A 17,485-nucleotide genomic window follows, 5' to 3' on the forward strand; every position below is an offset into this window, starting at 1 on the left:
GGAAACTAACAATGAGATCAATAAGCATACCGAACTAATGCCGAAGCATCCACCAGTCACAGAAGATGACACATTATTCACTAAGTATAATAAGAAATTAGCAATGTAATAGAAGTAAGTAAATATTGTAATTTTAATTAATATAATAGCGCTGTATAGCGGACCCCTATGACTAAGATTTTGGCGCCAAAGGATTCGCAAATTAAATAATTGTAGGTATATTTTACAATTGCCGCTGCAGATCATCAAAATGTTAACTTATAATTTTGAACGATTGTAACTGACCAATTGAATGTCATAGTTAATATATAGGAAACTGAATTTATTTATGCAATTTCTTAAACGCCAGAAAAAGGATTTCAAAGCATTCATAAGATAAGGAAGAAGAAATTCTGAAACAAGGAATGAAAGCCCTTTAGGTGATACATGAGAATATCGATCAAATCAAGCACCATTAATTCCAGAAAAGGATAAGGCGCATTTCTACTGGCATTGACCATGAAAAATGGTCGTTAAGCAGCTAAATCGAAAGCATATCGAAACGACCTCCATCGAATAATCAGCCCATTCCCCGCCCCATAAAACAGAGATATTGCCATGGGAAACAATGGCCTAGGAGGACACTCGAGTTCCTGTGGCACCTGTCTATTGGCAAGGATGGGATGAATGAAAATTTAATACCTTATGTCTACTTACGTTACATAAGAGCGAAATGGATGCGTTCAAACAAAGGAAATAACGGTAATAAAAAACTTGCAGTTTATAGTTACGAGCAAAATTCATTTCTTTGTACCATCCTCCATTATTACACATCATATTTATGGATGGATGAAAAGGATAATTAAGCTCTAATAACATGGGTGGTCAATCTTTAAACAAAATGATGTTATTCCTTTGTGATTTACCCGAGTAAAAGGTCTAATATGTCATTAATTCTGAAAAAAATAACAATCCAAGCCTTATTATTAGCTGGTAACGAAAGAGGTGAAAGACAAAACCTTTTCTTATGCTAACGGACGTTCCATACAAAAATTAGTTAGTTCGAAAGTTTTTTATTTGGTAAGAGTTAGTTACAAGTTACAGAGTAGCCATAAGTTACATTTGGTAAGAGTTTAAAAAAATAGTAAATTCTGCCCGCATATCAGGTTTAAAAAAACATTTTGTCAACAAATAACAAAAAATACGAAATAAGAATGATTAGCTACTCAGGGAAGAAAGTAAGATCAAGACACATGGTAGAGACATGAGGATGGAATGGATAGCAACTTTTTCCGGGAGATGAAAGATCCATGCCATGTAAAAAAAATGAGCGGCCCAACTTTAAAGCACCGTATGAGGATGGGATCATTTCGCACCAGCACGAATGACTAGGGTCGCCTAATGGTTCCATTTTTCTAACCTTCCACCAACCCTTTCCCCATGACGCAGGTATTCCCAAGTCGAAACCACCTGACCTCACCACTCTCAATATGAGAAAAGGAGGCGCCTATACCGCAGCTGTCTGTTACAACGAAATACCGATTCCCATCGTCGAAACCTCATCTGCACCGGACGCATCTTTCCCTCTTGAACGGTCTATATTCTTGGCGAATAAGATGTTTAAAACTTAATATAAAAAATAAAATCCGAAGTTAAAAGCGTGATGGAGTGGAGTTTTCTTCATATCGAAATAAACACTTGCAATTTTCCACGACTACAAAATTTTTATTCAGGCCTATGTTTCAATGTTACTTCATCATCTTCAAGGTACAAATGGTACCGCAGCGGGTTAAAAATGGTGTCGGTACAAATGCACATGTATGCAAATGTACAAAAGTAAGACACAAATGGTACCGCAGGGTTCCATTTGTAACCTGAAGATGATGTAGTTACATCAAAACCAAGGTCGGAATAAAAATTTTATAAACGTGGAAAATTGTTTTTATTTCTACTTAGGCTAATATCATGAAATTTCCAAGGTATAGAGAATAAATCGGGGGAGAAATACAGTGGGTAGAGCGTTCAACTACTGACTGCTGGGTTCAAATTCTTGCCGAAACCTTCGCACACTCCGGAACTTAACTCCTCGAACTGCGAGGTACCTAGGTAAAGAAACTGAGCCTCCACCAATAATCGGTGAATTTCACAAGCCTGTAGCTAATTCTAGGATGAACTCTACTCTTACCTATCTGAAACCAATCTTCGGGTTTAATCACTATCCATGAATGATACAGTAAACCCTTCTCAACATTTGCGATCAAGTGTTGATTTACAAATATGAAAATATTGTTAATCGCTTCTGGTGTGAGAAATGAAATAATGAAATATTCACATTGAAACAAACGCTGATAGTATTTCACACTAATTTACTAAAAATGCCCCAAGTTTCGGCAAATCAGAGCTATATTATAGGCACATATTACCCTTTTACCTAGTACCCTAAATATTCCTAGCCCTAACTCGACTCCGTACGTATAAAATGGCGCTAAGATACCGAAACCCGGGCCCATCTTTATGAAATAAGATTGGAGTATTGCCACCGTTTGTTTCGGCATAAATTGGATACGAACTGTGTATCCCAGCATTATCTCTGAGATATAAGTTTTATGTTTCATCAGGTACAGGAAAATGTTGAGTAGATTCTACTCTTTACACCCTGAAAATGTTATCGTATGCTTCAAAAAATAATGCATCGTGAAAAAAAACCTTTATCAAAAGGCCACGAGTTGAAGGGACGAGTTCACGTTTTGATGAAAAATCCACTTTAACAAAACGATTCAACATAAAATATGCACTCCAGACTTTTCTCACCCATAATTTTAAAATACTTCTTTAACATTTTACACCCCTCGATGTGAATGAGGAAATAAATACAGCATAAAAATTAAATTAAGCTACTTCTATTAGTCAATCAACACTTTTTTATAGCAGCATGAGTCGACTTAGGAAACGTACACTAAGTTTTGCGGGTTCCCTCTACAACATGGCATCACGCAACTTTGAATTTTTTTATCAAATCTTAAAGTAGGTGTTAGATTAGGATTTGAAAGACGCATTAATAGAACCCCATCTCGACGGGTTTACACTCCAATAATCGCTATCCTCACATTAGAATCTGGCGCATTTTCAATTAGAAATCTATGGTGATCGGCCATGTAGGTAGGACCCCGACTGGATTCAACTGATTCCGTGCGCGGTGTGTCGATAACATCATCCACTATTTTGATCTCAGTGATGAAATTGAACATTCCCACGCAGAAACATTTACTGACTACATCATACAATTGGTGGATCATTAAAGTGCCTTAAAATCTTGAAAGCCTTAAAAAGATGATTCAATTTGTCTGTGATACATGCGACATGAAAGTATGACAAGATAACTCTTTGGAAAGAGACTGGAGCGTCCTCGTCTTTCCAAAACGCACTTACCTAAAATCCTCACTTCTGACACCAATCTTAGGATTAATACAGCGAAGTGCCCGTCAGAGGAAGAACAGGGAACAGAATTAAAAGATTTGGCACGGTTAAGACCATAGTACACCAATTAAACCGTTACACTGCTTTAAATCTCGCAGTCAACTCAATTGCTTCACTTATGAAAATATGGTGCGATGGACCGTCTAATCTTGGTTATAAAAATGGAAGTAGCGAGAATGAGGAAGAGATATGGTTGCCACTACAGCGAGAAGCAAGTGATCCAATGCTTCGTAACAGTGGCGGAGGCCCTAGTGGGGGCCAAGGAATTCCCAGCCGGCCCCGCCCACTTTCTCTCCCACAGTTATTTTCTTAATGCTCCCCCACGCGGCCCCCGCTGCTACGCTCTCGCGCTAAATCCGAGGGGAGTTACCTCCAAGAAAAATGCTCGTGAGAAGATCCCTTCAGGGTTGCTCCCTCTGGACCGTGGAGAAGGGATTTCTCTCCGCGGAGCAGAGAAAACACTTTGAAATATAACCCCCAAGACAAAGAAAGCGAGGGTAAACATAAAAATAAGAGGGCACACATTAGAGATGGTAGAACAATTCACTTGGGTAGTATTTAAAGGGGAAAAAGGTCGTTGTGGTTAATGAAGAAGACAGAAATGATGATGGAGATGAAATTTATCACAGCGGCCGATACTTCACGAACTCCACAATTACAGAAAAGTGTTAAAACTCTAAAAAAATTATCAGTACTTAAATTTTTAATATATTTTCTCTACGGAAGTGAGGAATGGACAATGAAATCGACGGAAAACAAAGAGAGGAGGAGTTTGAAATGTGGTTTTAAATAGTGATGAAAATCAAATGGATAGACAGAGTAGGTGAGCAATGACTAAGTTTTAAGAAGTGAAGCCTTGTGGAATCCTTAATACGAAGATGATAAAACCATCTCGGCCATATCTTAAAACATGATTGCCTGATGAAGACGGATCCACGAGTTAATCCAAGAATGGAAAAGGAAGACCTCGAATAAAATATAAGAAGCAGGTAAAGAAGGCCATAAAAAAGAATATGTAGATGTTAAAAGAAAAAAATCTGATGAGAAAAATGTCTTTGGAGGTGCGTCATACCAATCTAAGGATTGTTGAATGGCGATGCCGATAAAATTCCACAAAACTTAGTAGGGTAGTATCCTTCATCAAATAAAACGAAAGGCATTGACTGCGATTCGTCACCCACCAGTAGTGTATTCAAAATATACAAAATTATTTGGTTTTAGAAATCCCAGTTTAGTCGAATTTTAATGGTCAATTTTAACCTCATTTGAAAAAGGCCAGATTGGCGCCCATGCGATGCCACTCCACGTGACGTCACAGGGACCAAGTTTCTATACGAGTAGATAGGAGTTTTACATCGTCTGAGATTACCAATGCATGCTCGAGGCACAGAGCTCAGGGAAACATCTCTAAATAATCACCTATTAAAATTGCCTGAGGTCGGAAAGTTTCCTTCCTTTGATAGGGTATTAATAATCCTTATTTAAGCCAGTCGCTAACTCCTAGCTGGGTACTCCACTACCTGCTAGCAGCCTGCATCGTAGCGGCGCTCAAAGCCTCGCAACAAGCTGGCCCCACACGGCGGCACCGGAACCAGAATGACGTCACACGGGCTTTACCCAACATTCATATTTAGCCGCCGCGTTTTCGCACGCTTGAAAATTTTTATTTTTCCTTTAATCCCGAAAAATAGATATCGTCATTTAAAAATCTAAAAGCGTGAATTATGTATTCCAGGAGTAATAATCTGTCGATTTGGACAATTAAAAAAAATAGGAAACCACACTATTTCCAATACGCAATCGGAAACGAGGAAAAGGTAAGTACCACGAATTATATGGTAAAAAATAGGTACGGGAAGGACCTTTACACGCGGACCCGTTCCGAAAATATAAAGGAAACCATTCGCTAGCACTGGAAAAAGTGGAGGCCAAAGAACAACTTGGCAATGGACTGCAAATGTGGGATAACGTTAATACACCATGAAAAATCTCATATCCAGAAGTGAGAAATGCTCCTTAACCCCCCTCTGGTATTACGAATCAAAGTAAAGCATCCCACATCCTCTTAGAGACCCAATCCCTTCTCAGAGGGTCACGCAAAATACTACTATCCCCCAATCGATTTTATTTGTGATGAGATTTATTTTAATATAGTACTTCTTATCTCAAAAAAAGCGAAATTCAAGCTTTCATTAATTTTCTGTCACGATGGGGGATATTAAGACTAAACTTCGTGTGGGTACATTTGGATGGGCATTATTTAAAAAGTCATGAATTTACCTACAATGGACTCCCAAAACATTTTAGGGGGCGTCTGAACAACTAGTACCCCCCTCCCGAGAAAACTATGGGATTCGTCAAAGTAAAAAGGAAAGGATATGAATTCGGGGATTGACTTCACATTTAAAAAATTGATTTAATGCATATAAATCACGATATAAACAATATTAATATTAAACTCGATGTCTTCAGGCTTAACTTTGTGAAAACCCATTGTAAACAATAAAAAAGGTATGGTTAAAAAAGGAATTTAAAAGGTATTGACATTAATGATAGAAGTGGCATTTACAGACTCAAGTGCAGTGACTGTGAGACCCGTTACATAGGCCAGACTGGACGTTCGTATCGAGTAAGAACAGAGGAACACAAAATACATTTAAGAAACGGGTAGATAGACAAATCGCATTTCGCTAAGCACCTATGGGAGAGTGACCACAGGAGCGACTTTGTCCACGAAATTCTCCATCTTGAGAAAAAGGGAAAGAGGATGGTCTGCTTGGAGGAGTTAAGGACAAGACAACATATTTGGAAAGGAATTTTAGCTACTGAGAATATTTTTGTTAACCATTCCCCCTCTTGGAAATTCCCCTTAAGTTTAGTAACGCTCCAACCCCAACGCAACCCTCCCCTACCAACGCGTAACAGCAACCAAATAAACAACAAAATAACAACATAAATAACGATTTGTATACCTGAGGATGACGCCTGTACGACGAAACCGGTCGTCTTAAATAAATTGTGTGAAAAAGTACCATAAGTTTTTAATTGTTTAATATAATTATTTATCGGTAATGAAAAACGTTCAAATCCCTGTAAAAGAACACATTGCCATCAGACTGGACTGAAAAACTTAAGTCGCCAAGATATACAAAGACGCGGAGCATCCTTCGAATCCTTGTTTGAATATAGTTGAAAATAAGTTACACTTACTAATTAATGCAGTTTTAGTTATATTCACTCACAGATTGTACCAAACCCCAACTAGAAGAAATTCTCAACTAAAATGGCAGCCATGTGGATTACACTCACCTGAAAATAGTAAAAGAAAGAACATAAAATTAGTCATAATATTGAAACTCGCAACCACTAAGTATTACACCTAAATTGGAAGCTATGACGAGGTGGAAGGGCTTCATATTAGCAGTAAAGCGTCATTATGACTTCAGTTTATTTAATAAAGAACGACTGATTTTTGCAGTCAAGAAATGTTTGAGTATGGTATTAGTTAAATAAAATGTGGAAGTCACAAATTCCCTCTAATGCTATTTGCATAAAAGCATTAGAGAGAATTAGCATGATGCATAGGTGCTACTGTTATTGGAAAGGGGTAAGAAGCAAACAATTATCAAAAAAATAGCGAAAAAACAATAAACGTAAAATAATCATGCAATGAATCCATTCTGCAGATGAACAGACATAAAATAAGATCTCGAATCTACAAACAAGGATATCAATGGCCTTCCAAATCCAGAAGTTCCATATTAACAGTCGATAAAGTAATAGAGTATGGACAGGATAACCGTTCCTTCCGTACCTTTACGAAAACCCGATAACAGTGATCTCAGCTAGGGAGACGGAAACCATTCGAAACTGGCATTTTCAGGATATTTGGCCACGACCGATTCCGATTCAAGAGCATTCACGCGATTTTATCAGCTATTGGGTACTACATATCCGTTCAGGAAATCCTGTTCGGGTGAGTGTTGTCGATAGTTGAAATACACGCTCAATTTTACGAGCACAAGAGCGAACCCAATATCCAGTTCAGGGAGCAAGCCGGAATACAGCGGCATTCTTGAAATACAATGCTTCGTTCTGAGAAAACTATCGATTCGAGATTTTAACGATTCAACAGGAAATCACTTCAAATCTATTCGACAGAGTTGGTCTCCAAACAATGCAACTAGGATTCACTTCGTACGTACGTCTTCACGGAAAAACGATAATATTCTATAACGTCGTATACACGAACTACTGAGCCGAAAAGTGCCTAAAGCTGAGGTAATCCATTACCATCAATTTCTCTGATATTGATGATTGTATGATGCACCCAAAAGTAGTATTTTACCATCCCCATTCCACACAAAGGTCAGGTAAAATATTTTGGGGAACACGTTATAATTAAATTTAAAACCAGTGCCAATGAAGTATGAGGAATCCTGGAAAACGGCTAAAGAAGAAAAACATCCTAAGAATGTTATTAAAAGGTACAGGAATAGTGTTCATTTTTCACTAACACAACTTCGAATGTGGTAGGAGTTTTTGTAGTTTCGTATATGATGGTGAATGTGAAATTTCATGTCCATTCCAAGTTGAAAACGGATTTTGAGAACATTATTTTAAATTTCATGAAGTACTCTATATCAATCACCTCTCGTAACTAGTAGGGACGTCTTAAGAGGCATGCCAATGGCGTCGCTGATGCGTTGAGAAGGCAAGGGTAATGCCACAGAAGAAATAAAGAAAAAGAAACGCCACGGTACTTGTTCTAGATGTTCTATGATACACAACCTTCCGCTGCAACGGCGAACTCGTGTAATTCAGGAAACGAGAAAAACTTCACTTATAATCAAATAAGATTTGAAGACATTAATCATTACCTTGATAACTGGGTAAGGGACACTCAGTGAGTAGCTAACACGTGGAAGTTTATTAAAAGACTAATTTTCATTTCAAGAGAAAACCCAAAATACATACTTTTTGGTTCAAACTTGCAAATATTGAAAAATGTGCAAATCGCTACGCATAAAAATTCCCGACTGTTTAGATGCATAACACCACTATTTATAACTAAACGAAGAAATACATAAAGTTACGATGTGGCCCATCATAAAAAGAAGAGGTAGTTGCCCCAAGCTGTTAGGCAGAGTAATGGGTACAAAAACAATAGCGTCAAATTAACCTCCTTGACCCCTTTGAAATATCCTAACTGGAAAAAATAACGGCCCAATGAAAAAACAAAAAATAATACTCTCAACCATTCCGATGAATAGCCATGCATGAAGCCGTTCATCTCAGCAAACTTGTGGACCATCGGATGAAAATGAACCGTAGCTTGTTTACGAGGCAAGCCACCATTCTGACATTTACACCCTATACATTTCCTCCCACAGAGCGCACCCACCGATCATAAATGGGCCGGGAAGACGAGAACGCAATCACCATTAGCGTACCGAGGTGTAAAGTGCGATGATTGATAAGAGGGCTGGAGAAGTTGGGAGTGGTTACGGAATAGGCCTCCCTGAAACATTTGCAGCACGCAACACGAAGCCAATAATCTGTTCCTGAATGGAAACCCCAACTGTGATTAAAATGAATGGGGAATAGTTATTGTAATACTAGTTTCTCATGGTTTGTGAAAATAGGCTCGTACACCATCATTTATGAATTGGAAATTGTGATGATAATTAAAAATCAAAGAGAATCGTATTTGTCCCTTTCTCGATCCGCCTCTAACTCCTCGAGCTACTCGCGACGAAAAACCAATGGGGTTAACATTTCGCAGATGAGTTGATGACGTCAATGACTTCGGTCGAGCGTTTCACTGGTTTTATACCTCGTGGGCCGATTTGCTTTTTTAAAACTCTATTCTGAGCGATTCCTTCCATTAATGAGTGTTTCCCCTCAACGAATAAATGAAGGAAAACTTCAATTACGTCACCAACTCATGACAAATGGGCCAAAACGTTGTTTCTTTATTTTTAACTTATTACAAATGTTTTTCTTCCGTAGGGAGTTATAATTCACTTCCATTAAACGAATGCTTTTACAAACTGCCATTTCGGGACTAAGTGAACGACCTAATTATCTCACAATTACTGTCCTGTTCAAAATTGAAGAGACTCAATTTTGAAAGCCTATTACAAATAAAACTTACAAAGAAAAAATAAGCATCAGGAGAGTCTGCCTTTTTTTCTGTTAGGTAGTTAGAGTAACAGACTAAATCTCCCTAACTTATTTACTGATTGAAATAAACCTTAAATTTAATTAATTACTTTAAGGGCTTATTTTATAATGATTAGCTAACAAGTAAGTTGAAACTTGTAAGTTTCTGCGGAGCATAAAAATTAGGTTTAATTATGCCTTCAACATGACGTCTTCTGTTAAACTAATTGTTATCTCGAACGACTTTTCTTTACTTTAACTTTGAAATATTTTAAAGTTAAGGTAGCGACAAAATCATGTTCCGGTTTATGCCAACCAGACATTAAAAAAACCTTCCCTAAGAAGCTCTGTCACTTGCCCAAGGGTTCGGTATCACGTCCTAAATAATGTTATAGCCACATGTAGTGCGTAGGCCACTCATTTCTGTGATACAACGAGAGGCAACAAACTTTGCCGATTAAAAAAAACAGGAAATTTAATTAATTACATTAAGAAGTTCTCTCACTAGCCTAACGGTTCGCTAATCACGCCCTTTATGATGCAACATTCACATGCTGTGCGTAGGCGACTAATTAATGGGGTACAAGGAGAGCAGGCGATGGGAAATCCTCAAACAGGCATCGCGATACACAACGAGGGCGTGACCGATCACGCGCGTGTCGAGAGGATCCCTTTACGCGTCCGAACACGCACCGTAAATAGACCGCACACGCCAAGGCTCTATCACGCACGTTTATCCCCTCCACACCCTCACAGATTCCACCATCCCTTCTACAATTGGCACCAGCACCCCCACTCCGCGTTAACCGTCTCTCTGGCCAGACGAATCGATGGAGACCGAGGGAGAACTCAATGGGTATCCCTATTTGCGGGGATCGGAGAGAGGTTCACGCACCTGAATGACGAACCTAAGTGATTCCGCACGCACTGCTCGTTTGCAGAACAATGACGTTGTCACACTTGGAAGGCATTTTGGTAACGTGAAAACTGTGGATAAGTTTCACTGCGAGGTCTCATCCTATTATGCACGTGAACGGCAAATAAATGAAGCGGGTAATATGGAAAGTTACTCTCACATTTCGGAATAGGCATGCCTAATGCATTTCATTTATGTTCACCGAATAACCCGAATAATAAAACCACCGAATAAATTATAATTATTTTTGATAGTGTCAAGTATTTTTTACAAATAAAACTCAACAGCTATATCACATATAATAAAATGTAATAGGTCGACAAACAATGATGGCACAAAAAACCGGAAAACAAAGAAAAAATCCATATAAATTACATCGAATTAAATTAGTGTTAAAGAATTCTTCCGTAGAATTTCATTCGAATAGAATTCTTCGATCACACTGCGTTACTTAATTTTTTTTAAATGAGCCATAATCACGAATTCCCTATTGAGCGATTTCCAAAAACATATCAAACGACCGAAATTTAGCTCAATGGGTTTATTTTTCAGTGGTCTTGGGCCTCTAGGCAACCATCTCATCTTTCGACAAAGTTTATCTCATGCATTGTGGCTTATCTGAAATGAAAATGTGTAAATTATAGGCTCATTGGTTAAACACATTTGGAGATGAGTCAATAAAGGTGACCATATGTCACGATCACCTATCATATGACTACGAAATTGGCAACACTGAATCATCACATTTACAGTAATTTTTGTGACTGAACTACGGTTATTTTTATATTTTCTACATATGAGACCACTCTACAGATAAAAAAAATAGGAATATCATTTTCCTACCGTAAACTTATGGGATAGCTACATAACTGAAAATTTGTTGGCAAAATTAATAGCAGAAATAGATCTAATTTAAGTGAGCCGTTACACTTCCGATAAAAATATACCCCGTGAAATGCCGTATGCGATCTTTTGGCTACAAGTTTTACATCCTGAAGCATATTTTCCTACAATTTATTAAGAGCTTAGTAACCCAACGTGGGATAACCTTTATAGATTGTTCGCCTTAAAGAATCACCACACACACAGTATACACTCCGTCGTGTCTTCTTCGAATAAAATCGAATTCAACTCATATGAGATCGATAGCGATCATTTTCAAAGAGCAAGGGAAGCTCTTTCTACTGTTAGAAGCGAAGGCCCCACGAATGGATGCAAGGCGACGTGGCGTGTAAATGCAATGGATTCGGATGAGGGAAGGTCCCGAGAGGGTTGGAGGGATGGCGGGGGAAGAAGGCTTGCGCCCCGAAGATCAAGAAGATTGATGCCCGATGGAAGCTGTGAGGGAGGTATGGGTAGGTGCAGGGGAATGATACCGGGGGCTGTGCATTAGAGGTTCGTAGGTGGGGGGAGGCATATTGATGGGAATCCATTCTGGTGAGAAAGGGATTTGGATGAGAAAACTTGAGGGTTTGTAAGGGTACCGAAGCACGAGGGATCACCTTGAAATTTTGAACAAGGGGATGATCCTGAGGAGCCAAGACCAGCCCTTTATGGACATCCCACCAAGCAAGAGCGAGAAGTCACAAAATTTCGCTTTGGGATCATAAGACAGGGGATATGGGTAAAAATAGATCATACTCAAAAACCAAAGTAGATGAAAAACGATGAGTCAAAATGCATTACTCGTCATTTCCTTCTTTCGCTCAGCAAAGAAGTATCAGTAGAAAGCCGAAGATATTGTTTGGAGTTCGGCACAGGCTATACGTTCGGTTTGCTTTTTTTATGCATAGCTCAAGCCGAACTTAAGCATTTTGTTGTTCACCCTAACATCCGGCAGCATACTCCATCTCGTCTTCTTAAGCTACCAAACATCCGTAGAAAGTACCGTGGAAGTATCATTGGTGGTATGTACTTGGCGTGAATTCCACTCTCCTTTGTGTGTAATTAAAATAGACCAAAAGAAAATTTTAGGATACAACCGTGGAATATCCAGCGGTTTCGTAAGCAGTTACTCTTCCGATAAAAATACACCTTCGTGAAGTTCCCTGAGCAATCTTTCTGCAGCAAGTGTTGCATCCTGAAACATATTTTCCTAAATTTTATTATGCGTACACACTGTGAAGTACACACAAAGGAGAGTGGAATTCACGCCAAGTACATACCACCAATGATACTTCCACGGTACTTTCTACGGATGTTTGGTAGCTTAAGAAGACGAGATGGAGTATGCTGCCGGATGTTAGGGTGAACAACAAAATGCTTAAGTTCGGCTTGAGCTATGCATAAAAAAAGCAAACCGAACGTATAGCCTGTGCCGAACTCCAAACACTAACAAGGTTATATGATGTAAATAAATTTTAAAGCACTTAAAACAAAAGAAAAAGTGTTCAATTGCGAAAGAGTCACCGATAGACTATTATTTCCAATTGAAAATAAATATTAAAAATAATTAACAGTCAAGGTTTAAAAATCAACCGAAACATTGACAAAAATTGAATTTTAATATTTTCAAGATGTACACTCCAAGATACTGATTTAATATAAATATTTAAAAAATCATTGACAGTTGGCCTACATTTATTTAATCAATAATAAATATTTCTGAGTCTCAACCTTAAACTTGATATGATAAATGATGGAAGATTTCGCCCCGAAATATACATTTGGCTCAGAATTTCATACATTAAGGTAAGGAGAATAGGCTACGTGAGAAATACCTTGAAGTTCTGACATAGAAAGCTGCAACGTTAAGGTGTCTAGGTAATGATACCTTAGGGCTTCACATGGACACGCATCCCGCATCCACTGACCCTCTACCTAAGCATACTGTTCAACGAAAAACCTTGACCCTCTTCATAATACCGTTGTGTATTATATTTCAATCTGGGAAAATACAGGTGGTGGGTGCCTCCGCACCAGACGCACTCATTCCAATTTATTTGTGCCCCAACACGAGTAAGGCCTATCCTGATCTCTGCATGGACAAAAACACTACAGGAGGTGATAGATGCGGGATAACACACCATTTATAGACGAGGAGATATTTTAAGCACAAGAAATCGTTCTTTCGGAAATAGTCCAGTCCAAATTTAGATTTTCCAGGAAAGTTTTGAGAAATTTCCATTTCTTCCCTCCATCTTTGTGGATTGAAATCATCGATTGTTTTTCAACATTTGCAAATTTTTCGATAAACATTTGAAAATATTTTACTCGGAGAAAACAATATGAAGGTCATTTTAAGATTAAGCGCAGAAAAATGTACAAGAATCAATTATCAATCAAAAAAGCGTAACCTAGGAAAACTCTGGTGCAGTGGAGGGATTGATGTTCTGCAGCTGGAAATTTTCTTAAGCGTGACGTCTTAATTTCATTGCCTTTCAGTCTTTGCCATTTAAGAGGTCCTAACGTCACAATTACATCATTTTTGTGCCCCATAGTTCGATGAATTGTTTCATTTATCTGGCAAATGGGTGGGGGAATCTGTAAGGCAATGAAATATTACACCCATACATATCAAAGGTTAAAACTTTAGCAGTCCATGATGCTCAGCGATATTCTCTTTGGATAAAACCGCGTAAATTGTGAACAGCATCACAATAGTTTTGTCTCCAATGCTGAAGATTTTCTGATCAGTGAATTCGTTGTCCAATAGGAGCCTAAAGAATAAGTGCGAAAATGTTTTCATACTTCTAAACTGGGACGCAGTTTTGCTCAAGAAGAAAATCGGTAGAGAAAATATGTCCATGAATTGCCCTTAGTATCATATACAACAACTCAAAATGGCAATCATTAACGATGTAATGACGCAAGGGCAATAATAATTTCAGTGTGAGTCTCGCACTGGTAGAACGTTAAGCATGAATTACAGCCATCATCACGATGATTTGGGTCGCACGGATTCGGAAGGTATATCGCGCAGTTCATTGATCACGGCAGAGCTCATTAGGTGAGCGGAGCTGATAGCCGTGGATGGCATTTGACGTATCAACGATCTACATTTTCCGCAGATTTATATTCCACGAATCAATTTTATTCTCAAAAAATGTACACGAGGAAGAGGTACATTTAGGAAAAGATGACCTCTTTATTATTGCAATTGCATTAGTATGAAATGTTAATGACCACACTATGAATAAATTTGAAAATAATTTCATTACCTTTATGCTATATTTTCATGGTTAATTTAGGGGTTATCTGGATCCATACGATTAAAATAAGCATGCATGCGTTCTCCTCTAATTTACATTTCAGAAATAATTTATTTATAATTCAGTTAAAACATTGAATTTAACAATTCATTGTCTCATGGAATATATGAAATAAACGAAAGGACGTTTATTTGACGATCCCGGCTTCGCCATTGGTCAACATCAGCAGTCACGTTGACACGAGCAATAAAAATTAATTGGGCAACAAAAAATCAATAATTTAGAAATAAAATATACTTTCATTTCAGAATGCACCATTACATTTACGAAACGATTACTTATTCATTGTTGCACTTGTATTAATATGAAATGCAAGTGGCCACAATATGAGTCAATTCAAAAAGAATTCCTTCACTTCGATGTCATACTTTCATGGTTAATTAAGGGTTATCTGAATCCATACGATTAAAATAGGCATCTAAGCGTAACCCTCTGATTTACATGTCAAAAATAAATTAAACATCTCCACAAAATATTTGAATGCAACGATTCATTGCCTACTGGAACAAATAAAAAAAACGAAAGGACGTTTATTTGACGACCCAGGTTTCAAGAGGGTCAACATCAGCAGCCTCGTTGGTTGGTGAAAAAAAATTTAGCTGCGCAAAAAAATATCCTACACTTTTATTTCAATGTGGGTCCTTTCACGCCAAAACGAGACCATTCCAATTTTAATAAAAATTTGTATAATGGTAGTTCTTCGTAATATATGACAGTTTAAAAAATACTCATTGCTTCCAGAGATACCGCTCTCAGCTACGTTTTTATTTTTATGATTTTGCCTTCAGTTACCGTACGCCTCTTATGGTATAGTTACGCGAGAAATATTGACCAAAGTTTGCTTCGATATATGTAAGATAATGAATCATATTAAATGGCTAAATTGGAATAAAAAAGAATTTGTTAAACTTTGAAATATTCGAAAAATTTAGAATCCCATTGTCCTAAAATACACATCCCCTCAATATCGCTAGTCTTCGCATAAATCAAAGGCCTCGATGTTCGCCACCAGATAATGAAAAAAAATTCAATCCCAAGCAAAGTACTGAATAAAAAAAAACGAAATTAACGTGCATAGCGAAACGAGTAGCCCAGGGCAGAGAGGTGGCTGGTGTGAATACGCCGCACCAAGTTCAAATTCCTCTAATACCCTCGCATCTTAGAATTAAAACTCACAAGCGACTAATAATCAGGGAAAAATATTTTTTCCTCAATACTTCTCATACGGTTAAAGCAAGAAATGATTAGCTTAATATAACACGCTCACTTTTGCCATTGATAACGCAAACTTTGTTTGTACTACAATTATTAGAAATTCAAAAAGTAATAAGCACGAACTTATGAAATAATTACATGCATTATATCCAGTAACACATGTTAACAAATAAAATAGCTTGTGATCCATGCTGAATTTGATCCTACGTATAATTTAAATACTCTTACTCCAGACATTTTCACTGTGATTTAAAAAATAAACTACTTTAATAAAACTTGTATGAAGTGTACAATCGTATTAGTGGAATTCACGCCGAGAAAAATGGTTAAATATTTTAAAATAAGATTTGCATCTACCATAGTAAATTTCCATAGTGCTCTATCATTATCACCAAAGGCATTTCCATGAATTATTTGACGCAACTCTACTCAACCAGGGGGAGGGGATTTTGAAAATTCCCATCCTCCGGTGGATGTGCGTTTATTTTGGTTTCCGAAATGCGAATAACAGTAAAAAAAAAAGGAATTCCTAAAAAATAAAAACAACGCAGATAATCCGCCGATACATTTTCGTGAATGCACGTAGGTCGTGTGCGCCAATCAAAACGAACTCATTTCAGCGATAAATTACAATCGGAACGCGTTTCCTTTCCACAATTCTGAACGCCACTCGTTACGTCGACAGCACGAGTTATTGATATTAAACATCCATTTGGCCATTATTCAGGTCGCCAACTGCGTTTGACGAGCAGAGAAATATCGCTTACGCGTGCTGTGCAAGCCCAAAGGCCATGCCTGAGCGGATTAATCCACATTTTCAGATCCACTGCGGAATTATTTTTTGGGAGAAAGGATGAATTACAGAACAAAGAACGGAGCCATATGCTTGGTTTCATACCTAGTGTACCTCGGACACCTTTCATATTTAACGATACCCCTCCTGAGCCAAATATTGGTTACGAATATGGGTCTACTGACGTTTGGTAAAGGAACATATTTAGGTTCCTTTAAAAACAGATATTTTGAACCGAAATGACCGAAATTTTTAAACTGGTCCTTTAGTATACAAGAATTGCCATGAGAAAAAATTCCCCTGGGCCGGGAATCGAACCACGGACCCTTGGCTTTCCAGGCCAATGCGCAGACCACTACGCCACCCAGGTTCTTTAATTCCCATGGCAATTATACCGAGGCTGAAGGAACTAGGTGTTAGGCCCTCGCAGTCCATCAAGGATGGCAACGCGAGGGAGGAAGGAGGGGAGGAGTTTTTTTTTTCTCATGGCAATTCTTGTATTTCTCTCCGCCGTTCACGCGGCAGGGTTTGAAATATTACACATACCGCTTTGCGCGGCTTTAGCGCAGGGTTGAGGCTCTCAACCGGTTGTGGCTTCTTGGAAGTCCTTACAGGTCCTTTAGCATTATACGTATCAAATAATTCACATCGTTAAAAAAACCTACATTAACTAATATGGAAAATTAGCTTTGGTAACTTACAATGTTCTATTTTCTTAAAAATGACCGA

The 17,485-nt window shown here is 38.1% G+C and overlaps 1 protein-coding gene and 1 non-coding gene across 3 annotated transcripts in view; both read right to left on the reverse strand.

The window, feature by feature from the left end:
• LOC124168538 (spastin) overlaps window positions 1–17,485 on the reverse strand; it is a 387,851-nt gene that overhangs the window by 81,855 nt on the left and 288,511 nt on the right. The gene's annotated exons all lie outside the window — the stretch shown is intronic.
• Trnas-gga lies at window positions 17,054–17,126 on the reverse strand. The gene has a single exon. It is a non-coding gene; the product is annotated as a tRNA-Ser (tRNA).

The sequence above is a fragment of the Ischnura elegans genome, chromosome 11, assembly GCF_921293095.1.
Source record: "Ischnura elegans chromosome 11, ioIscEleg1.1, whole genome shotgun sequence".
NCBI classification, from domain to species: domain Eukaryota; kingdom Metazoa; phylum Arthropoda; class Insecta; order Odonata; family Coenagrionidae; genus Ischnura; species Ischnura elegans.